Below are 25,926 nucleotides of genomic sequence, written 5' to 3' on the forward strand. Positions count from 1 at the left end.
GTAGATTTCACCGGTGCTAAGTAAGGGATAAAAAAGATTTCTACCTTAAAGTTAAGAAAAACTTTAAATTTACTCAATACAACAATGGTTGCATGTGAAATAAAGTTTCACATGTTTAGCCTACAACAAGCCCCATCTTCTTACAATTTCAGGTATATTTCAGTCATCCCTTGCTGTAAGGGTTGGTCATATCAAAAATTGTTTCAGACAAAGGTTTTAAGGTCATGTTTAGAGGACTAACAACCACTTTAAACCTATTTGATACTGTGCCTATTGAAGAAGGTATGATTTTTTTGTCTTCGAAACCTCATTTTTTCCACCCCTTGGACTGATAGTTGGTGATATCAAAAATTTTTACTTAGATAAGTCTTAGGCCCTTATCTAAAGAATAGTAGGAACTTAAAGAAATTTGATATTTTACTTAAGAAAGTTATAGGGATATTTTGTTTTTTTGAAAAAATCCCCCCATGGTCTGATTTTGCCCATTAATGAATTCAACCGAGATTTTGGATTGTTATATTTAATGTATAATTTGAAAGTGATTGGTGAAAAATTATGGCAGTTATTGTGTCCACAAGAAAGTGAAATGTATACAGATTATATATATATAAATAATCTTTTGAACTGATGGTGGTTTTGGGGTCTGGGGGATGTGAAACGCAAAGATATGTCAAAATTTTCTAGAAGGCAAATCATATGGTACCCATTACAATAGATAACTTTCGTATGAAACCTACCTAAAATTCTATAGAATTTTTAGGTTTCTTAGTTCCAGTATATAAAACTGGAAATGGAACTCTAATGTTACTAAAAATGAAAAAGAGGGGTAATATAAAATATGGAATAAAAGAACTAAAATTTGAAAGGATTCAGAAAAAATTCTTACTTGTTTCCTAAGTGATTATTACACTAATAAATATAATACGCGCAAATGAGTTTACTTGTTTCTTACAACTAATAATGACTTCTAATTAAAATATAAATACTATGTTACTTTCATTTTTTTGTCAGAATTATGAAAAATCAATTATATAAATATTTGATTTTTTATTCTGCTAAAGTAATACTGCAAAAGAAACTTCATTAACCCTCACATTACCAAGCAAGGTATTCTAACTAACCCAGGTTGATTTTTTCCTTATAATAATTTTATGTGAAGAGATACATACTTGTGGTTTCATGACTTTGTCCTGAAATGATTGAAATTGTATTCACATTCATGACTGACCCATTTTTTGGGTCCAGATTTTACTGAAAAATAAAACATTTTTTTTCTCTACTAAATGTAAGTAATATTATACTTACTTATGATCGTTGAACGGTGCACCTTAATTTAACTGTAATCTGGTGAAAATTTTTATTCTCATCGTTTCAAATTCCTCTGTAAAGTTAATGAACAACAAAAGCTGAAATCATGGCAAACACAGCTGTAAATAAATAAAAAAAAAAAAAAAGTATATTAAACCCCTTAGCATAAGAGCGACAAAAGTTAATCAATTTTTATCAGAATAAATTATATCTTAATATTATGAAATTTAATAATAGATATCGATCACCTTAATTCATTATTCCTGACTTCGTTAGGAAGATTATTTATTTATTATTTTATTTTGTGATGATTATTTAAACATTACAAAAAAAAGATGTACATTTGGTTTAAATAAACAGAGAATTATATTTACTCTTCCTCATAAAAAAAAAAAATTGCTCTCTTCACCATTATATAATTTTAAAAAATATTACCATGAATTACACTACAGAAAAATGGTTTTAATACAGTTGTTTTTTGCCCAATTCAAATAATTTCTTTCCTAGCATTCAATAAAAGTGTTACAGACTTGATTTTACATCAAATTTACTTCTATAAATCATTTTAATAGATACACCCCCTCTTCTAAGCGGTTATATAAAATAAACAATCAAAAAATTCAAATAAAATTTAAAAAACGCAATAATGTTAAATTTAAACTTTTTAACCAAAATTAAATCGAAGGTCAGGATATTTAGTAACGCTAATTTAAAGAAAACCTGATTAATGAATTATAAAGCCTGAAGTACCTTACCTAATATCTGTTTTTCTTTAGTTTTCTTCTGAATCATCCTCAGGAACAACTCTTTTCATTCCCCAACAGTAATCGGCAAGCATCTTTAGACCATTTTCCCTGGAAGCACGTTTCCATCTCTGACACATCCTAAGAAAAGTGTTCATTGTGCTTCTCAGTTATGTTACTAAAGTTAAGCGGAAAAAATTTCAAACATGAATGTAAGATATGTAATTTTTGTTTAGACATATTTCTTCTATTTGAAGTCGTCGCTTTCTTGATTAAAATTATTTCATCTTAATTTTATTTTTTTATTTTTTGTAAAATCTTCTTTTTTGTAACGGTTATGTCCTTATGTTTGTCCCAATATTTTTTCATATCATTGATTTTTTGGTCTTTATTATCCCATTTTTTCTTTGTTTTCTGTACCTCGCCTTACATTTAGACACAACTATATTGTGGTAAGAATCAGTGTCTATTCCTGGATGTAATTTACATTCCATAATTTAATTTGGAAATCTCTCCTAATAATTATAATAGTCTAGGAGATGGATTTCACAAATATATATAAAACTTCTGTTTCAAAAAGAAATCCTCTTGACTGCCAGTTTATATATACAGGGCAGTGTTGGGAGTCTTACACATATCACCAGTGGCAGCGACCCAATGGCCCCTAACCACCTCCATGCGTAGGCTATCCCTATCCTGCCCACCGTGCATGCTTTGGCAGAACACATTATCCACGATAATGTAGCCTCCGTTCACAGTGGAATTTCTTCCTCTCTACGTCTATTCACTTGTGGAGCAACCGGTCTAGTAGGGGTTCGATCTACAACACCACAATAAGAGGAGGAGGTCGCTGTCTAGATCCAATGTCAGAAACACTATAGATCAGGTCATTGTCGGTCCCAAGCCGATGGGTTGGAGAGTCCTGCACACCTTGACAGTAGTGACGACCCCAAGGGAGCCCCCAACTACCTCCTTGTACAGGGTATCCCCTCAGCATCTGTCATATGAAGGCTAGCCCTCGTGCAATAATTCCTGTGCCATCTTGGTTTTGAGGATACTCTCTACCAAGGCAGCCACTTCTCACCATGATATTTCGCCGGTCAACGTCATCTTCAGCAGATTATCTTCGTCAAGCCTACCAACAGCAGCGAAGCACCAGGATCTCTTGCTATCACCAGTTTATACTTAGTTAAAAATTCTGAAGGTGTAGTTCTTTAAGTATTTAATCTAGCTCATACTATCTTGACTATTTTTCCTTCGCTTTATTATAAAATAAATATGTGTAATAAACCTCTGTCAATTGGATAATGCTTAATTTCCCTCCGTTTGTGAAATCTGGTTTATTTAATTCTATTGGTAAGCTGTAATCAAATCTCACTCATGTTTTACAGTGGTAGTTCAACGTACATTTGAATGAATTTTTGCATTTTATTGTACGATCAAATGAAAATTATTCTTTGATCAATTTTTCTCTAAACATCAACTCCAAGGTGGTGTTTGATGCCTGCACGGTAATTAGACAGTTAGATAGTCTGAAGGTAAGCTGAGAGCAAGTCTGGTTCTAGCAAAGAATACCAGGTCTGAGGTATTGCTTGGTGATGGGATAGAGATGAATGAGCAGTGTAGTTTTGTTGTGGTTATAGATTTCGCAAAGGGAGAAGACTGCAAAGCTCGAGTGTTATAGAGCATTGCTTAAGGTTAACGCGGTGACAAAGCTTGACTTGGCAATCAATGCGGTGGGTAAATGCCTTCTCAGAAGGTTGCCAAGTATGTCGCAAGGAGAGCTGATCAGAGGTACTCTTTCCGGCTGGTGGCAGATAGAGCTGCTAAGCAAACAGCTACGAGTGGAGACAAGGGTAGTGTTCAACAAACGGATATGGTGCCAACCCAAAACAGGACTCTAGTGGTTAGAGCAGAGGGACATTCTTATGCGGTTTATATTTACTAATTTTATCTTACTAATTCCATCAAAACATCCATCAAAACATTTTTCTATAATTTGTCTGTCTTCTTGAATAATTTCATTGATCTATGATTTCGCAATTATAACTGAAACTTTAATCGATCATCCATTCCCCCCATGTTAATTATCAAATCAATTTATTTTGAAACTTTTAGCCAATTTTAACTTATAATATTTTTATTAAAATTTTGGCCACTTTCGAACTGTTAAACTCACTTGTAATAATTTTCACGATTAATTACATTATTACTTACTTAATAAGGTGGTAATAAATTTTAGGTGTTTTTTAACCCTTTAAAACATTAATTTTATCACCGAATTTTTTATTCAAAAATGCACTTTTTAATAAGACTTATTGAATAATTATGATAGTTATTATAAACAAGAGTATTTATTATTCACAGTTTTAACTGTTTACACAGATGCTCCGAACTAATGATTTTATGATTTTGAAAGTAACACAGATCTATTTTCTTTTTTTCTTTTTGCAATTGTACTGACCGAGGACTGGACCCACTTTTAAAGCATTAGTCAGTCCCCACCCAGTGAGAGGTTGCCACCTATGCAAAACGGCTATACTGACATTATCGGCCACACAATTGCAATTAGTTGCTCAGTTCAATTTCATACACTGAAATAATCTTACGTGCCACAATATATATATATATATATATATATGTGTGTGTGTGTGTGTAGACTACTTAACATACTCCTGAAAGTAATTACTTACATATAAAGACCGAAAATACTTTTTTAGAGAATTGTACATAATATACTAAAAACTACTATGACAAACACATAATATGCAAAAATAAAACAATAAAATTCACAACAATACAACATAAGCCCCGACCTGAGTACTCACCTACATAATACATGAATGAAAACATGATTAATAAAATACACAAAATACATACATAAATACCAAAGATGCAACATCATGCATATACATAAAAATCAATACACTTAATACATACAGAAACTAATCTTGCCCGACTACATATATACAATACTATAAATAATAATGAAATACACAACAATAAAACACAAGCCCCAACCAAAAAAGAGCACTACATCAACTACGACCCATGCAAGGTACTCCTACTCGCTGTCCTGTGCCTCTCTTCCACACACAATAGCCTCAACAATGGCAGTTTTACCCCCCTCGCTACCTCCAAGGCAAGCATCTTAGGGACTACATTCCCGACCCTTAACTCCCCAAATTCATCCACTACTGGGTGCGACACCCTAGCATAACATGTTCTGAGGAGTGAACGACCCCACAATACTGGCATAGGGGAGAAGCCCTCTTCCCACTTCATCCCAGTTAAATAGAGGCACTGTACCTTCCAGAGCTACTTGAGATACTTGGGATTGCAGTGAAGCTACTTGAACTTCACTGCAATCCTTACTCAGGTGCCCCTCCCATGCACAGTTATAACACTGCTTACGATGGTCGACCACAACGAAAGCAGCGCTCCTCCGATGTTCTACGGGAGACCCTACGGCAGATCCAGCAGATTTTAACTCTGTGTTTGTCCAGCAAAGCCCCCCAACGGCCACTGCATAAGAACGACCCTCTGCTCTAACCACTAGAGTCCTACTTAGGGTTGGCACCATATCTACTCATTGAACACTACCCTTGTCACCACCCATGGCTGTTTGCTTAGCAGCACTATCCGCCATCAGCCGGAAAGAGTACCTCCGATTGGCTCTCCTTGCGACATACTCGATAAGTAGTCCGAAGTCACTTACCCGACGCATTTCCATTGCCAAATCAAGCTTTGTCACTGCGTTTATCTTAAGCAATGCTCAATAACACTCGAGCTTTGCGGAGTCTTTCCTCTTGGTGGAATCTACTACCACGATGAAACTACGCCGTTCATTCATTTCCATCCCATTTCCAAGCAATAACTCAGGCCTGGTATTCTCTGCTAGAACCAGACTTGCTCTCAGCTTACCTTCAGGCTCTTAACTATCTAAGTACCTTGCAGGTACCAAACACCACCTTAGAGTACCCGCTACTATTTCCATTAAGATCCAACACATGGACCGCATCACTCCCCAGAGCACTGGTGGCATTGGGTTCACTCACGTAAGTAAACCGCTCCTCCTGCCAGAATCTCTTGCACAGGAGAACTACTTCCTCCTCGTTGACTCTCTCGATGACCAACACTCTGCTGGAGCTTCAGGACAATGTCTTTAATCTCCTTCTTAGTTTTGGTATTCTCTTTTACAAGCAGGGTCAGTTTCCCGACTTCTTTATCAACCACCCTGACTGCCTTCAACACCTCAGTGTCAGATCCATACCCCATAAGATCCACCATCTTCTTCCCCAGGCGCTGACTCCCGAATTCAATTGGACCATCCTCCTTAGCAGATGCCTTTGCAGCCTGCCTACAAATGGAAGACCTAGACAGGCTTATACGTGGCCTAAAGCCATTATCCTGTAACATTTCTCAGCAAAATATCCATTGGTCACATGCGAACAATCATGATCATGTTGAAGAACTGGCCAATATATTCCACCTGACCTCAACTAAGAACACATCTATTTAGATATACTTTTAACTAAAGATGTTTGTCTCTACGTACTGAAAGATTCTTTATTATAATACATTATATTTCTTACTTTTATTTATAATATTTATACAAAGTGTGATGTCAATAACAAAAAATATTAATGTTTGGGTGTTTCTTCTTAAGTTTTCTTTGTCTACACCATTCTTTTTTTTCTCATGGGATCATTGTTCTGCAGTACACTTCACAATCAGTAGCATATTTTATCAAATTACAAAAGAATTCTTTGATTAGTATAAATAAACTTCATAAAGAAATACTGAATTGATTGTATAAAATATTATAATCCAGTTAATTAAAATTCTGCAAAAAAAAAAAATGTCTTAGTATATTATGAATTTTTAAAAAATAAATTACAGTAATAAACAATCTATGTAGAATTCAAAGTTCATTATTAATTATTATTATTATTTTTATTAATCATGCATTTCATTATTATTACTTCATGTATTTTGGGAAAGAGCAAAATACAAAATTAATTTTTGTCGTTGCCAGGGGAATCCAACAACCTGGTAGATTTTCCAAGATGGAGGAGTTTACTACATAGTGGTTATGTCTGAAAGGAGGTAGTGTTTGTCATATTATCTGCTTTTACTGACTTATAGTAAAAGTACACGGGTGATTGCAGGTTAATAAGAAGGAAAACTCCAGTTATTGAAAATGTAATAAGAAGTAAAATAAGATAAATAATGGTAGATTAAGGATTCAATCAACCACAAGGATATGAAGACTAGCACCGGAATGGAAAATCTGAATGAAAAAATGAACAAGGCTGACAGTCGGTTTATGCATGTAATGAAGATTGAGAAGGAGCATAACTGAAAGAATCTGTGCAAGAGGAAATACAAGCCTGAATGAAGATCACAGAGGTGATGGCACAGTAAACTGATAAAGAAAAGGAAGTTTAGGATATTTAAAAGGATATTTCAAGAGTATTTAGGAGCAAAGGAACCTTACAAACAAGAGAAGGTTGTTTCCAACAGATAGCTGGATGAAAAGGGAAGAAGAATCTGCACTCAACTCCACCGGATTGGCAAGTCTTCAAACATTTGTTACTCATTAAAATTTAATGAGTAAATTCCGCTCATTAAAATTCAGTTATCTCATGATATGTTGATGTGAGAGTTAATATGATTATCTATTAAATTATAAAATGATTAAAAAAAATTAATTAAAAGATTGTTTACTATGAATATAAATTATCTAATCATTTTGAGTTTTACTCTAGTATTTTTACTACTCGGTCTGGTGATAAAAATTCATCATTCTCTGAGGGTTTTCGTGCAAAATGTATCTTGTTACTGTGTCGTACTGTTTTTAACAGTTTTACAGATTGAAAAATTATTGTTCATCAGCAGCTTTACAAGCTGTTGAATAACTATCAGGCCTTTGTGTCTACTGTGGATAAGTTGACTCTGTTGAACATACTGTCTTTAACTGCCACCACTGGGAGCAATCGGAAGAGCTTTTTCTCCCCCTACGGAAAAAAAACTGTTGAATAAGGTTTTCAACAAATATCTGCATTGCATCTTATGATTTTTTTTAAAAATTGACCGAATTTTAATATCCTGGACAAAGAATTTATATCTGTTTAAATCACTTGATTATCTTGTACTTAGTTAATTTAATTGTTTTTTGTCTGTAGAGAAATATCATTTAATAATCATAACATTTATAAAGATTGTACTAACCATCATACTCGTGCTATTATTAGTAAAGTTAGTTTCATTTAAGTAAATAATCACTTTGTCGGCCTCCATGGCGCGAATCGTAGTGTCTTGGTCTTTCATTTGGAGGTCTCTGGTTCAAATCCCGGTCAGGCATGACATTTTCACATGCTACTTGTTATTCATCTCATCCTCTGAGACAATAATTAATGGTGGTCCTGGAGGTTAAAAAACAAAAATAGAGTAAATAATCGCTTAGAGAATCAGTAATACATAAAGTTCTTCTAGAATTATCACTTTATACAGATTCTGTTTTAATCTAAATGAAAATAAAAAAAGTTTACAATGAAAACTGAAGTTTAAAGTAAAATGAAAATGTAAAAAGTTAAAAAATTATTGCAAATAGTAAAAGCTGGTGTTTTGTTATTTTAATTGCAAAATTGTTTCAAATAAAACCAGTTTATTTAACTAAGTTTGAAGATCAGCACGATTAGTTTTAATAAATATTAAAATATCGATATTAAATATTTTAACATTTACTATTACAGATATCTCACACTTATTCTAATCTATTTTCAACCGTATTTTTCAGCAGCTATAAAGACAGAATTCATCCACTGGATGATATCAAGCTACAAATCTAGTGAACGGTTAGGCTTAAATAGATACGGGTTTTTTTTAAATAAATTAAAATTTTTTCAATGTTTATAATTTACTGTTTTTGTTAGGATTCAATTAATGGTGGGTATTTATAGGGAAACAGAGCCTGAGTCTAATAAAAAACAAATATTAAATGGCTAAAATATAACTGGATTTAGATCATGAGATATAGTATAATAAAATTTAATTTAACACTATTATTTTTCCAATAAACTAGATGGAAAAAACACAAACAAAACTGGATTATTCAACTTTAATTCTCTTTCAAGTAACAAATTTGGAACACAGTACTTACTTAATCTGTTCATATTTGAAATAATTTTTTGCATTGCTGCCTTTCTCCAATTACCCATCTACGTCTGTTGCTTGTCTTCTTTCTGTTTTGCTTGAATTATTTAGCTAACTTCCCACATTACATTTTTTTAAGATGTCACAACCGCTTTAGTTTTTCATTACAAATTCTATCCATCATTCTACGTGTACCAAAACATTTCCTCATAATGTATAATTTTTTATTCTTTACCTTGTTACTTTTTCCTGTATGCTGTTCTGATGTTCTATAGCTGGAGTTTCTGATTTTAACGTTTTGTCTCTTAGCGCAATTTATGTCTGTAAAAAGAATCAAGTAAACCCTATGAGAAATTTCAAACTTAGTAAACAGGTGGTTATTTTTTTAACTAGAGATCTCCTAAAAAAGAGAAGAACTTTCTACTTGTACAACTAGTATTCTTCCCCAAACTTATTTGTAGGAATATTGAATCGGTGCACTTATTAAAATAAACCGAGTGACTTAGTGAAAAGAGATATTAAAAACAGATTTCAAAAAAGGAGAACTAAAATTTTCTTCTTCTCGCAATCTGTTGCGCCTAAAATGGCCAGAGAGAAAAACTGTTGTGATGCTTTTTTCTCTGCATAAAAATTCCTTGTGCAAAATCATTAAAACTATTAAAAAAATTAAATTTAAAACTAGTACACTTGATTCACCTTGCGACACATAAAATGTTCCACATAATAAAAATCTTCACAAGTCTATTATTAACAAATAAGGGTATGTTAATAGGCTAGTTGACTGTTTTTGAGAAACCGGTTTATATTATGCCTCGCAGTCTATTTTATTAAAATATAAATGTTATAATACATAAATGATCATTTAAACTACGTATTTTGAATTTTTATAAAGTAATTAAAATTTTCCACCAAAACTCTCCAAACTGTCATTGTCTCTCCTAAGACACCACACTTTATAAAACAATCAAATGCTTAGTGAAGTCTTTAAGATGTTTCTAAAATTACCAACTCTAAAATGAATTCAAAGTTTTACAAGTACTGTGTAGTGCCTCAGTGTGAAAGTACTACCATTAAAACTCCAAACAAATTGTTTATTTAACTGTATATGTTAATTTATTTAGTAAGATCCAAATTGTGAACAAAATCCTTCATCTTTGGGCGGCTATAGATTCTAATCTTCAAAGACCGGTGAAGAAATTGTATTAACTTTTTCTATATGCTAGGTGGATGAAATTTTATCGTCTAGTAACACAGATTGAAGTCTTAAAATAGGAGTATCCTGCCCATGAAGCACAGGTCTTAATAATGTCAATGGTAGATTAATGAACTGAATACCATCTTTTTTTAACTACAGATATTTTGCAAACAAAAATTGAAATTATTTTGTTTTTCACACTATACCGTTCGAATTACAATCAGCATAGATGAATGAATCTCTTTGTATTAAATTTTCTGCACAAGATATACAGAAGACATTCAAAGCCCGTGGTGTTTTTTTTTTATTTCGTAAGTTCATTTTAAAATATGCCAATCAAATTTGTTACTGTCTATTTTTACTGTCTGGTATAAGTTTGTTACACCGTCCAAAGTATTTGCTCAGCCTTCTGTTCAGATCAGCACTTTTTAATGTCATGCAAACAAAACTCGTGTAACAGAATGCAAACCAAGACAGATTACTTATAAGAGGGGATCCAGCGAATTTGCTAAATAACAGTTAACTTAACAGGTTAGCAGTGCTGTTGGTGGAAAGCAGCCCATCTTTAATAGCCCACCGAGGTGGTCTAGTGGTTAAATCATCATCACAAATCAGCTGATTTTGAAGTTAGGAGTTGTAAGGTTCAAATGTTAGCAAAGGGAGTCTCTTTTATGGAGATTTGAATACTAGATTGTGGTTACCGGTGTTCTTTAGCGGTCGGGTCTCAATTAACCACACCTCTCAGGAACGGTCGACCTGATGCTGTACAAGACTACACTTCATTCACACTAATACATATCATCCTCATTCATCCCCTGAAGTAATACCTTACGGTGATTCCGAAAGCTAAACAAAAAAAAAGAGAGAGCCCATCTTTAGTATGACAAAATAAAACTTGTACTAGACTATGGGAAATGCAGATTTAAGATGCTTACATAATTAATATAATGTTCTATAGTGAATACAGCAACTCTTTTACTATTAAAAGTAGGGTAGCAACAACAACATCTAAAATATAGTATTGTGCAAAATCTTTAAATATAATTATTGAAAAAATTCAATTTAAAACTAGCGCCATTGATTCATCTTCAGACACATAAAATGTTCCATATAGTAAAAATCTTCACAAGTTTGTGTTATTTATAATAAATAAGACTAATTAATTATACTTGTTTTATTTTTACTAAAACTGTTTAAACTCAAATGCAGCAGTCTGTGAAATGTTTTACCATTTATGATGTCAAAAATTAAAATTGTCTTACAAAAAGAAACCCCTTCAGTTATTTTGTAAAAGAAATCTGATCATTTAGATTGTTTTTCTATAATCTAATTAAATTTAAAATTATACTCACTCGTGTCATCTAGATGTTGATTGTGTGATCTTAATCTGATCATCATTTTGACTTTTGAAATTAGCCTTTTCATCTTATTTTTTGTTCTACATTCATCACGTGTACAATTTTCTAAGCGTTACTTTAGTATGTTGTTCCAGCATTAAGATGTTGAAATATCGCAAGTTTCTGTAGCTGAAACAAACTTGAAACAATCTGGAGAAATATTAATATAAAAATAATAAAATAGATTAACAAGTTATTAATATTTTAATTCTTTTGGAATCCATTTTTCCTTTTGTATTCTTCATCACACCATATTTTTTCATTATTGAATAGTTAAAATATTACATCATCTATACCTGAAACACACTTAAATATTCTGAAACAAAATTAGTAAAAATATCAAGGCGATTGATAAAAATACAGTTTTGTGTACTTGAAATATACATACATAATAAATAAAAAGTACTTCAGAAAATTCCATTCAGGTTAACATGGCTTAACAACATGTACTTAATCTAATCTTAAATAAATAAAAAAACAATATTAAAATAATACCCCGCTTTATAATCGGGCCTACTGTTGACGGGGTATGGAACGCGAACGCGACTTAACATAATTAATTCTAACTTAAAATATATAATGAACCTGTAAAAAAACACAACACATATAACATAATTAAAAAACAATTACAACCTACTGAGGGGCCTACTGGGGAAACGCGATTTTTCCTTAATTCTAACATGCAAATTTAGTCTAACATGCACATGTTTGTAAAACAAAACAAGAATATATAATTACCTGAAAAAGAAACTTAATTCTACTGGAAAAGGAGTACCAGTTACGAAGTAAGTGGTCCTCCCTTTAATCGTTATTATAAAACTAAATAGTTAAGCCGCATTAACGCTGTTCACTCTTAACCTATGTAAGTAATCGTTGTCGTACCTGCAACAAAAGATAAAATAAATGATGTTAGTATTATATATGTACCGTTAGTAACAAAAATTTATTTATTCAGTAGCATTAAGAAAATACATACTATCTAATCGATAGCTATTCTATAGCGATGTTATAATTCAATTTTATTATTTAAAAGAGTGGAAAAGAGCTTGTGTATCTATTTATTTATTGATCTAAGAAAACAGAACCGTTTATCCAAAATACTTAATTAAAAGGAACATTGTTAATCGTTATAATAGAATTAATAGTTAAACTGTAACTTAACGGTTCAAGAAAGTAATTTTAATAAAAAGAAATAAAATAGTATTCTTTATCACGTCATTTTATCTTTATTATTTTGAATCGAACAGAATAGAATTTTTTTCATTAACTGTGGGTGGGGGATGGCTACTGACATTAAGGTTAGGATTATATATTGTACAAGTATAAAGAAGGAATTAAAGAAAAAGGGACATTATGTTAAATGTTATTAATAATATCAAGTGAAAATAGGGGATGCTGTGGTTCCACAGTGCCTATATGCAAGCAGCCACTGATGTATATTATAATATATTAATATTAACCTTTTTGTTTTGCTTAAAAAAGTATTTTCAATACGTAAATTAAACGCTTTAAAAACTTGTACACAACATCACATTCATTAGTATACGTTGGATTACATAAGAATGAAAAAAATCTATCGATTATACCAACAGTAACAACACCACACCTGTTATCTAAACTGTACATTATAATGCTTAAATATTTAGAATGATTGTTAAATAGATAACATAAGGTTTTTTTTAATTCCATATTAAAAATATTTACATAATGTTACAAAAATTTATAAAACTTATTTAAATATTATAGTTCAATTTTATAAGAAAAAGAAAAATCATAAAAATTTACCTGATGTGGCAAATATTGATCGATATGATGATAATCATGACTTTCAGTACTAATCAAGTTCATACTACGTATAAAATATTTAAAGGGTAAGTCAGTTTTATTGAATTAAATCTCTGTAGAAATTGAAATATTTTTATTCTTTTACTTAATTTATTTATACATTTGTTATAATAATTTGATGAATAAGATACAAAGATATAAAATATAATTATTTTAAAAATGATAAAACTTCTCTTACAAAAAATAAAAATTACGGTTAACTGACATACTATAATATTTCTCAGCCTGTCCCCTCCCCCCAAATTATAATAGTAGTGTAACTTACCTTAATTTTATTGCCCTGTGGTGGTAGAGGCCTTCAATTGCAGCCCACGATAACAACCAGGTTGATTCGTCTTCTTTCTTCTGATTCCTCAAACACGATCGACCAGCGCTTTTATGAATCATCCGGATATCAAGGTACAGACTTGTAGGTATCCGCCGGTATAGACTTGGCACCGGTGGATACGAAGCTGAAGAACTGCAAAGAAGGCCACTGTACCGCCGAACTGGATAATGATGCCTTCTTAAAACTAAAAGTTCAAATCAGGGTTTGCTGTTTTTTTACGATCATAGGCGATAATCCATTTTCATGAAACAACATGAAAATAATTAGAGGTATAAAAACATAGATTTATTCCAAACATATTAAAATAATTCAAGTTGAAATTATTTCATACCCGTAATAATCGTATTTAAAAATAAGAAAAAATTATAAAAGATTTTATTATACGCTTTAAATAAATATCCGATTTACAGATTTAATTCACCGATTTTGAGCTTGCCCTGATTCAAACAAAACACATAATAAAAACAAAATAATATTGCAGAAGTATGTAGATGATGACTGAAGATCGCTGAGAGGATAAGGGCCAGGGTGGACTATACACCCCCCCTTAATGAAAAAGTATATAGTAAAAGTTAAAAAGAAATTAAATGATTTTCATTAATTACACTAATTCTAAAATTATTTTCTAGCTACCAATTAAATAAACTAATCTGAAAAATCTAAATTAAAAAAAAAAGCTTTGAAAGAGCAAACTTTATAATTAATTTTACTGTTAAATTTTAATTTGCATAATAAAATCAGAGTAATATAACTAAAAATGAGCTTTTATTAAAATAAAAATAAAAATGTTAAATGTAAATTAACTTCTAGTGAAAAGAAAAATTAAATGAACAGTCTAAATATTAAAAAAATTATAATTTTGAAAAAAAAGAGTATTCCCCTCGGGTGGATAATCGGGTGGACTGATGCTGTTGATGCTGAAGCGATGAACTGAAGAAAATGTAGAGTGTAGCTCGCTGGATGGGGTAAAGGGCCAAGGTGGAGTATCCCCCCTTTATTGAATAATAACAATAAGTTTAATTATTTAAAAAAATGTAATTATTGTTAAATAAAAATTAATTATTAATCTATGTTCAAAAATCATTATTAAAACAAATTAAAAATTACATCCCCTTAATGGAAATAAATTCCTTGCATAATAAAATTAGGTTATTTCTTTAAAAAAATATAAAATGAAAAAACAATTTAAAATTGTGCATTTAAAAATATTTTTAACTTAAAACAAATATAAAAAAAACTTTATTAAAGCAGTTATGTATTTTCATTAAAAATCTAAATTTATAAATACTATTAAAACTAGAAAATAAATAAAATTTAAAGAAAAAATATTTTAATATAAAAAGTACAATTTTGAAAAAATGAGATGTTTCTTTTGGGTGGATAACATGGAGGACTGCTGCTGATGGAACTGCTGTAGTCGGACCTGTAAAGAAACAGCACAAAAATATATATGGGTGTTAACATTAGTAACACCCATCTTATACCATTCGCGTATCCACATTAACGAATTGAGCCCGTATCGAAGGACGGCCGGTGTCCGACGCGGTTGAACGCGTACGCGTACTCACTTATTGAAATATTACAACATATTTATGCTTCTTACATATCAGCTGAAGAAATTAATTATATGCAGAATATGTATAGCAATATCTGTAAGACCATAATTGTGTAATATTTCCTACAGATATATACATTTATATTCTGTAATCAGAGCGAATTTGTGTTTGCTGATATGTACTATTCCCTGCAAAGGCAGGAAACATTCAGTTATCCATTGACATTGTACTCTGTGCATCGCAAAGCAGAGCACAGATAATGGTACCTGATAGATGTTACGTACTCAAGTCTCAAGTACCAAACATTTATGCTGGTTACTGTTAATTCAACATTGAATTGTAATCTTATTACTATTCACCCTAACTGGAACATAAGACCAGAACAATATTATCATTTAAGTGGCTTTTACACTGAAAAATGCCGAGTTATAATGAAGTTAATTAAATTTAATGCAGATGTATTTATAAAATTCATTACAATAAAGAGTAGTAGATATTATAATTGTCACAAGTTATATTCTTACGAGTGCCATATTTTCATAGTATATTACACAGAGAGTTCCTAATCAAAAATAAATTTATGATTTTATGTTTCAACATTTCCAGTTATTCTAGAAGCTTTCACATACTGCTTCTTGCTTTGCCACTCAAACCGTTTCAACCTTGTCCTCAAATAACAATCTCTACAATATGTTATAAGAACAAATAAATTTTTATCGGAATATAATTTATCTATATAATCTAGAATAAGAACACAAATACTTTAAAAATGGAAGAATATTCTCTTCTGAAAATTACTAGGCGAGCAAAGATACAGGGCAATATTAATGTTTCACAAACGGTTAAACGGTTGTAACTCGATGTTATTATTTAAATATCTAGAAAAAACATAAAACCCATACAATCTGTGATAAGAGGGAACAGTAAAATGATAATGTAGTAATAAAGTGACATGAAAAAAAGATTTTAAAAAATTATAAAATTTTACTGAATTTACATTCAGAGTAATAAACAAATCAACATGATGTAAACAGGATAAACATTTTTGAAAAATACGTTCCTAAAGATTTGGAATCGATTAATTCCAGAACATAATTACATTAAATTGACCGTTAAAAAAGAATAAAAGGTAAAAATTTTGAGCTACAACAATAGGGTGAAGGTGATTCACAGTGAAAAGTAACATAAATTAAAGCACAATTTAATTATGAAGACAAAAAAACGGGTTGGAAGTTGAAAGTTATTTGAATTAATTGACAAAACTTTCCTAATGACACTGCAATTTTCTCAAAAAATCTTCCACAGTAGGAGAACAAGTAAACGGTATAAAAGAAATCGCAGATAAACTAGGGTTCAAAATTTCCTTCAATAAAGCATTACTGATAACCAATAACAAAAATTCAATTCAAAATGTGGAAAAATAAACAAAGTTAATAAATTTAAATATCTCTGAGAAATTATCCAAGTTAACGGTTTATATAAAGATGTCAGTCTGTTAAGAACAAGATGATGTTCTTGCATTTTATCTTTATTAAAGGATTCTACTGTGAGCAACTTAAAAAAAGAAAAAAAATATGATCCAAATAAGGGAAAAAAGAAAACGCCCCTCAAACTGTTTCTCATATAATTAATAATTAATTATCTTAACCTCAAACAATCAGATTTTAGTTAATTCTTTGAATACTTTGTCGATCGACAAATAAATTAACCAGCAGTTAAGCTTAAACTTAATGACCTAAATTTAAATATATTATGGCAACATAAGTTTATACTATATGTATAGTATATATTATAGCAACATATATAATATACATAAAAATCCACCACCAGTTAGTTTGCTTATAAACTACCCAAATTAATTGCTAATGGTTAACAGTCAGTAAGTTAGTATATGATTAGTAGTTAAGACACAGATTTTTATAAACTACCCAAATTAATTGTTAATGGTTAATAGTTAGAAGTTAGTGTATATGATTACTAGTTAAGACAGGAGATAGTTAAGACACAGATTTTTTTATGTATATATTAATGTCACCATAATTAAACAAAGTAAAATTTTTTTAAACATCAAGAGAGAAAATATCAATCGGCAACTTTTCTCCAAAGAAATTAAAAATTTAATCTGATTGAGGGGTTAAAATTATAATTATTACTACTGTTATGTGTATATTTTTATATAAACTATAATTTTAACTTATCCCTTTGTTTATTATTATTATTATTGTATGGCCAAATAAAGTAAAAGTTCTTTTTGTTTTTCACGAATGTCCTGATTCTTTTAGTAATTGTTTAATGTTTTATTGTACAATTTATATGTACTTATAAACCCTTCCTGCAAGTTAAAATTTTTACATATTGGTTAATATTTTTATTTTATTTTTCCACAATTAAATATTAATTGCCTTCTATTTGTAATTTTGGTTTGAATCAACATTCTCAGAGTATATAATCGAATATATATATAAAGGAATATCATGTACATTAAGAACACACCAAAATTGTTGTGGACAAATTTCAAACAAATTAAAAATACGAAGAAATTTAGGTACTCGGGTGAAGTTAACAGACCAAAAGAAATGGACAAGGGAACAAACATTGTCAGTACCAGTAAATTCTAACATCCTATGGCCTACCGAAGAACATATACAATATGAAACATATCACAAGGACGAGCAAGATCAGTTACTATACAACGGTAATCCAAACAGGAATTTTATATGGAGCCAAACGCATAGCTCTGAACAAAGGGGAATAGGTAAATTGGAACCTGCTGAAAGACTGATACAAGGAAAATCCTAGGGCCCACAAAAACTAACGACGGTTGGAAATTAAGGAAAAACGAGAAACTTTACTGGGAAATAAATGCATAAGCACCACATTAAGTTAAGACTGGCATTTTACAGACATCTGTCAAGAATGAATTTAAACAGGCTTACGAATAGAATTTTTGACAAGTGTAATGGTGAAAAAATGAGTATTAAGTGGTTCAAGCAAATTAAAGGGGACCTAAGGATAGCAAACGTAAATGTGACGGATTTAAAATACAGAAGGTTGCTTACAAAAAAAATCTTAGAATTGAATGGGATCCAGAAGGAGAAGAAAGAATACGGTAATCGAAAGCGGTCAAAAGAAAGAAGGAAGTTGGACAGTGAAAGAATGAAGGAGTATTGGAGGGCTAAAAAACTAGCCGGTTAACTAATTTTTGTGATTCCACAGTGACCGGTGTTGAAAAAAATTTTTTAAAGATTTTATGAGAGGTGATGGTTAAAGTTGATTTGTATCATGTGACTTGCAATCGGTTTCTGTTTCAACTTTCTAGAAATATGGAACCGCATGAAAATTAAACATAAATAATTAATTAATTATTTAAAATGAGAAATAATTCATTTCATAATGATTAAGATCTCTTGTGATAAATGAATGAATATATCTGTTGATAATTAACATATGTAACAATAAAGCTGTGTAAAATTTTTTAACAGTTTTTTGAAAAAAAAGTTTATTATTTTCAGTCAAACGGAGGGTTTGAGGGGTTGAAATTGAATTTTCTTTACGTTTTGAGGTACGAGAAGTACTAAAACATCATTCACTTAAAATTTAAGTTCCTTATATACATTAGCGTACATCATTTTCATTGAAACTTAGATATGCTGTAGTAGTGTAACTGAAGTTGTGCGTGTGAAAATTTGATGAAGACCGGTTGAGTTATTGAACTTATGTAGTGCATTGTACTGTGAAAATCAGTGCATTTCAGACTGCGAAATAGCGAAGGTCTCGTAAATGAAAAGTTTGTCAAAACTGTGCGAGAATTCATTCTAATTACAGAAGTTTATTGTTTGAAATGTTTGGAGATGTTGTGTATGTGTAAGTATGATTTTTTTTTGTTAAGATTGCTAGATATCACAATCAGATTTTAATTAACTGAAAATTACTTTTAAAAATCATGAAAAAATTATAGAAGTATAGATTAAATATTAAGGTCACTTTTGTGTATGTAAAAAGCCTTACAACTTATTTATGTCCTATTTGAATTCCATATTACTAAAATAATATTAGATGAAAAATAATCTGTAAACATGTACAAAAGAATACGTGTAAAACACTACCGATGGTAAATAAATGTAATATTACTGCTAATAACAACTGAATTCATTTTGTTATCTAGGATCTACAAGTGATCTCAGAACTAATGAAAGCATAATATTACTGCCAACTTATAGCATAATATTCTACTGGTCTCGTTCCATCATTCTAATAAACATTATCTAATTTAAAAATTTTAATTAAACAGTTACTTAAAAAATTCCAGTAATAACTGGTTTTAATTTTAAACCGATGGATTTTTGATTAAATTCATTGAATAATTACATTTTTTCTTTTTTTTGTTTCTTGAGGAAATGAACTAGCCATTACCCCAAAAATTTCTTAAGCTATAGATGCAAATTAAAATTTAAAGCAGCAGTTTATTCACAACAGCCTTGATATGAAAGCTGTCTATGTAAACTGGTGCATTACCTCAACTGAAATAGTCAGTATATGCAATAATCCTTGGTGCATTTTTTTTTATTAATTATTTCAACAATAATTAATTTTTTTGCATACACCTTTTTTTCAGTATATGTCATAATGCCTAATGCATGCATTTTTCTATTAATTATTTAAACAATAATTAATCTTTCTGCATACACCTTTTTTTCAGTATGTCATAATCCCTAATGCTGCATGCACTTTTCTATTAATTATTTAAACAATAATTAATCTTTCTGCATATACCTTTGTTTTCAGTATATGTCATAATACCTAATGCATGCACTTTTCTATTAATTATTTAAACAATAATTAATCTTTCTGCATATACCTTTTTTTTTCAGTATATGTCATAATCCCTAATGCATGCACTTTTCTATTAATTATTTAAACAATAATTAATCTTTCTGCATATACCTTTTTTTTCAGTATATGTCATAATCCCTAATGCTGCATGCACTTTTCTATTAATTATTTAAACAATAATTAATCTTTCTGCATATACCTTTTTTTTTTTCAGTATATGTCATAATCCCTAATGCTGCATGCACTTTTCTATTAATTATTTAAACAATAATTAATCTTTCTGCATATACCTTTTTTTTCAGTATATGTCATAATCCCTAATGCTGCATGCACTTTTCTATTAATTATTTAAACAATAATTAATCTTTCTGCATATACCTTTTTTTTCAGTATATGTCATAATCCCTAATGCTGCATGCACTTTTCTATTAATTATTTAAACAATAATTAATCTTTCTGCATATACCTTTTTTTTCAGTATATGTCATAATCCCTAATGCTGCATGCACTTTTCTATTAATTATTTAAACAATAATTAATCTTTCTGCATATACCTTTTTTTTCAGTATATGTCATAATCCCTAATGCTGCATGCACTTTTCTATTAATTATTTAAACAATAATTAATCTTTCTGCATATACCTTTTTTTTCAGTATATGTCATAATCCCTAATGCTGCATGCACTTTTCTATTAATTATTTAAACAATAATTAATCTTTCTGCATATACCTTTTTTTTCAGTATATGTTATAATCCCTAATGCTGCATGCACTTTTCCATTAATTATTTAAACAATAATTAATTTTTTTGCATACACCTTTTTTTCAGTATATGTCATAATGCCTAATGCATGCACTTTTCTATTAATTATTTAAACAATAATTAATCTTTCTGCATATACCTTTTTTTCAGTATATGTCATAATCCCTAATGCTGCATGCACTTTTCCATTAATTATTTAAACAATAATTAATTTTTTTGCATACACCTTTTTTTCAGTATATGTCATAATGCCTAATGCATGCACTTTTCTATTAATTATTTAAACAATAATTAATCTTTCTGCATATACCTTTTTTTTCAGTATATGTCATAATCCCTAATGCTGCATGCACTTTTCTATTAATTATTTAAACAATAATTAATCTTTCTGCATATACCTTTTTTTTCAGTATATGTCATAATCCCTAATGCTGCATGCACTTTTCTATTAATTATTTAAACAATAATTAATCTTTCTGCATATACCTTTTTTTTCAGTATATGTCATAATCCCTAATGCTGCATGCACTTTTCTATTAATTATTTAAACAATAATTAATCTTTCTGCATATACCTTTTTTTTCAGTATATGTCATAATCCCTAATGCTGCATGCACTTTTCTATTAATTATTTAAACAATAATTAATCTTTCTGCATATACCTTTTTTTTCAGTATATGTCATAATCCCTAATGCTGCATGCACTTTTCTATTAATTATTTAAACAATAATTAATCTTTCTGCATATACCTTTTTTTTCAGTATATGTCATAATCCCTAATGCTGCATGCACTTTTCTATTAATTATTTAAACAATAATTAATCTTTCTGCATATACCTTTTTTTTCAGTATATGTCATAATCCCTAATGCTGCATGCACTTTTCTATTAATTATTTAAACAATAATTAATCTTTCTGCATATACCTTTTTTTTCAGTATATGTCATAATCCCTAATGCTGCATGCACTTTTCTATTAATTATTTAAACAATAATTAATCTTTCTGCATATACCTTTTTTTTCAGTATATGTCATAATCCCTAATGCTGCATGCACTTTTCTATTAATTATTTAAACAATAATTAATCTTTCTGCATATACCTTTTTTTTCAGTATATGTTATAATCCCTAATGCTGCATGCACTTTTCCATTAATTATTTAAACAATAATTAATTTTTTTGCATACACCTTTTTTTCAGTATATGTCATAATGCCTAATGCATGCACTTTTCTATTAATTATTTAAACAATAATTAATCTTTCTGCATATACCTTTTTTTCAGTATATGTCATAATCCCTAATGCTGCATGCACTTTTCCATTAATTATTTAAACAATAATTAATTTTTTTGCATACACCTTTTTTTCAGTATATGTCATAATGCCTAATGCATGCATTTTTCTATTAATTATTTAAACAATAATTAATCTTTCTGCATACACCTTTTTTTCAGTATATGTCATAATCCCTAATGCTGCATGCACTTTTCTATTAATTATTTAAACAATAATTAATCTTTCTGCATATACCTTTGTTTTCAGTATATGTCATAATACCTAATGCATGCACTTTTCTATTAATTATTTAAACAATAATTAATCTTTCTGCATATACCTTTTTTTTTCAGTATATGTCATAATCCCTAATGCATGCACTTTTCTATTAATTATTTAAACAATAATTAATCTTTCTGCATATACCTTTTTTTTCAGTATATGTCATAATCCCTAATGCTGCATGCACTTTTCTATTAATTATTTAAACAATAATTAATCTTTCTGCATATACCTTTTTTTTTTTCAGTATATGTCATAATCCCTAATGCTGCATGCACTTTTCTATTAATTATTTAAACAATAATTAATCTTTCTGCATATACCTTTTTTTTCAGTATATGTCATAATCCCTAATGCTGCATGCACTTTTCTATTAATTATTTAAACAATAATTAATCTTTCTGCATATACCTTTTTTTTCAGTATATGTCATAATCCCTAATGCTGCATGCACTTTTCTATTAATTATTTAAACAATAATTAATCTTTCTGCATATACCTTTTTTTTCAGTATATGTCATAATCCCTAATGCTGCATGCACTTTTCTATTAATTATTTAAACAATAATTAATCTTTCTGCATATACCTTTTTTTTCAGTATATGTCATAATCCCTAATGCTGCATGCACTTTTCTATTAATTATTTAAACAATAATTAATCTTTCTGCATATACCTTTTTTTTCAGTATATGTCATAATCCCTAATGCTGCATGCACTTTTCTATTAATTATTTAAACAATAATTAATCTTTCTGCATATACCTTTTTTTTCAGTATATGTTATAATCCCTAATGCTGCATGCACTTTTCCATTAATTATTTAAACAATAATTAATTTTTTTGCATACACCTTTTTTTCAGTATATGTCATAATGCCTAATGCATGCACTTTTCTATTAATTATTTAAACAATAATTAATCTTTCTGCATATACCTTTTTTTTCAGTATATGTCATAATCCCTAATGCTGCATGCACTTTTCTATTAATTATTTAAACAATAATTAATCTTTCTGCATATACCTTTTTTTTCAGTATATGTTATAATCCCTAATGCTGCATGCACTTTTCCATTAATTATTTAAACAATAATTAATTTTTTTGCATACACCTTTTTTTCAGTATATGTCATAATGCCTAATGCATGCACTTTTCTATTAATTATTTAAACAATAATTAATCTTTCTGCATATAGCTTTTTTGTAGTATATGTAACAATCTTTGGCGTACACATTTTTTATTATAAATAATTTAATTAATAAATTGATAAACATTTTACCAATAAATTAATAGATTGTAGAACTATTTTTCAATAAACTGCATTGCATAATCTTCACCTAATTTAGGCTGTAGCAAATTTCAACTGATTGCATCATCTTTTTTTTAAATTGTAGGAATTCATTTTATTTTTAAAAATATAAATCACGGTATGTAGAGCAAACAGCAGTAATTGAACAAAAAAAATATTATTAGAATTTGCAATTTATAAAAAACCAAAATGTTGCCATGAAAGCATGGACAAAAGACCTACAGCCTTGAAACAATTTTTTATTAAAAAAAAATATATCTAATTTAAAACAAGAAAAAATCATATTAACATATAAATGTCATAGCAATAAATATTATATTAAATGCAATTTAAATGATTTATCTATTTTATAAAAATCAATTTTTTAACATTACAAAGTCTAAAGCACGTGGCTTTATAATAAATCAGTAACCAGTCAAAATTGAATATTAATTTATATAATGAATTTAAATACTTAACAACTATTATTCCTCGCATAAATATGCTGCTTTTCAATAAGTTTACCCTAATTTTACCTTAAATCCAGGAAAATAACTTTTTAAGCTAACATCAAACGACGTGTTTTCGGTTCAGTTAGACGTTAAATGCACATGTTTTAACAGGTTTGTGGGTTCTACAAAAGATTTGAGTCTGGTAATAATCATCCGCGGTCATCTGTTTTTGTTTATTAGATTATTTTTAAAAAATACGTTTATAACTTTTAAATAAATAATATTTGTAAATAAAACTAAATAATATATATTAATTAATGTCTTAATTACAATCAGTTAATAGTTTTAATTATTTACTTCTTTATACAATTAGGTACTATTTTAAATACAGATCTCTTTATTTAAATTTAAGTTGGCAAAATGAGAGACCGTTGTTTTTTTTATCGGTTTTACTTAACGTGTATAATTATTTGTAACATGATTTTTTTTACAATAGAAAATTTAATAAATAAAGTTACAAATATAAATAACAAACAACATTAAATAAAAATATTTTCAAAATATACATCTTTAGAAGAAATCCCGTAATCGGTTTAGTCTGATAACCTCATATGCTTCGTGATAATCAAATCATATGTTTCGCGATTTCTAATTTACTTAAACCGTTTTGTCTACCTAACCTACACAAGATAGGTAAATTTACTTATATGAAAAACTGTGTTCATAAAGGTATTAAATTCTTATTGTGTTATTTTAAATTAATTAGTTATAGTTAAGCTTAAGTATATCAAAAATTAATTAGATTACAAATAATCTTTTTAGTTTTAATGTAGTGAGGTTATATTACTTTTTTCTTCACTTGTGTGTAACTACTCGTGACAATGTTAAAAAAACTGCTGAAAAATTAATTTTATCGTGCGGTTGATACACACAACCAAAAAATTACGGAATCAGAGATTTATAGGGGGGTAAAAATTAATCCACTTTCATGGAATGAATACAGTATGTGGTTTCCAATATGACATAATTTTATAAACGTCTTTCATTGAAACTGTTCCGAAATCGACGATTTTTTTTTAATCGATTATCGTAGATTTTTATATTAAAAAAATATCGTTACATCGTGTCCTCTTAACCTTCATTATACATGTTACCGCCCTCAGTAAAAATTTAAATTTCTATTTTTTGAATTTATTTGTAAAGTTATTTTGTAATTTTGATCTGTAATACAAGATGTTTCTGTATTTTAGGTTAATATTATGCAACCTAATCTATTTGTCGGCCTCCGTGGCGCGAGTGGTAGCGTCTCGGCCTTTCATCCGGAGGTCCCAGGTTCGAACCCGGTCAGGCATGTCATTTTCACACGCGCTACAAATTGTTCATCTCATCCTTTGAAGCGATAACTTAACTGTGGACCCGAAGGTAAAAAAAAATTAACCTATTTACACGTTTCATTAGTATGTAACCTCTGATGTCATTTTTTATACATTTAGCTTCAATT

General features: G+C 29.4%; 1 protein-coding gene across 3 annotated transcripts in view; it reads left to right on the plus strand.

Moving 5' to 3' along the window:
* Positions 1-25,926, plus strand: part of LOC142320427 (dynein axonemal heavy chain 10-like) — a 50,225-nt gene that overhangs the window by 17,148 nt on the left and 7,151 nt on the right. The window contains exons 1-2 of one of the 3 annotated variants that reach the window (XM_075358175.1): positions 25,011-25,154; positions 25,676-25,847. The gene's annotated coding sequence lies outside the window, so the exon portion shown is untranslated. Of the gene's footprint in view, positions 1-25,005; positions 25,155-25,675; positions 25,848-25,926 lie in introns of those variants that run through there. The other 2 variants (XM_075358174.1, XM_075358176.1) reach the window with 2 other exon arrangements.

This window comes from Lycorma delicatula, chromosome 2, assembly GCF_047948215.1.
Source record: "Lycorma delicatula isolate Av1 chromosome 2, ASM4794821v1, whole genome shotgun sequence".
NCBI classification, from domain to species: Eukaryota; Metazoa; Arthropoda; class Insecta; order Hemiptera; family Fulgoridae; genus Lycorma; species Lycorma delicatula.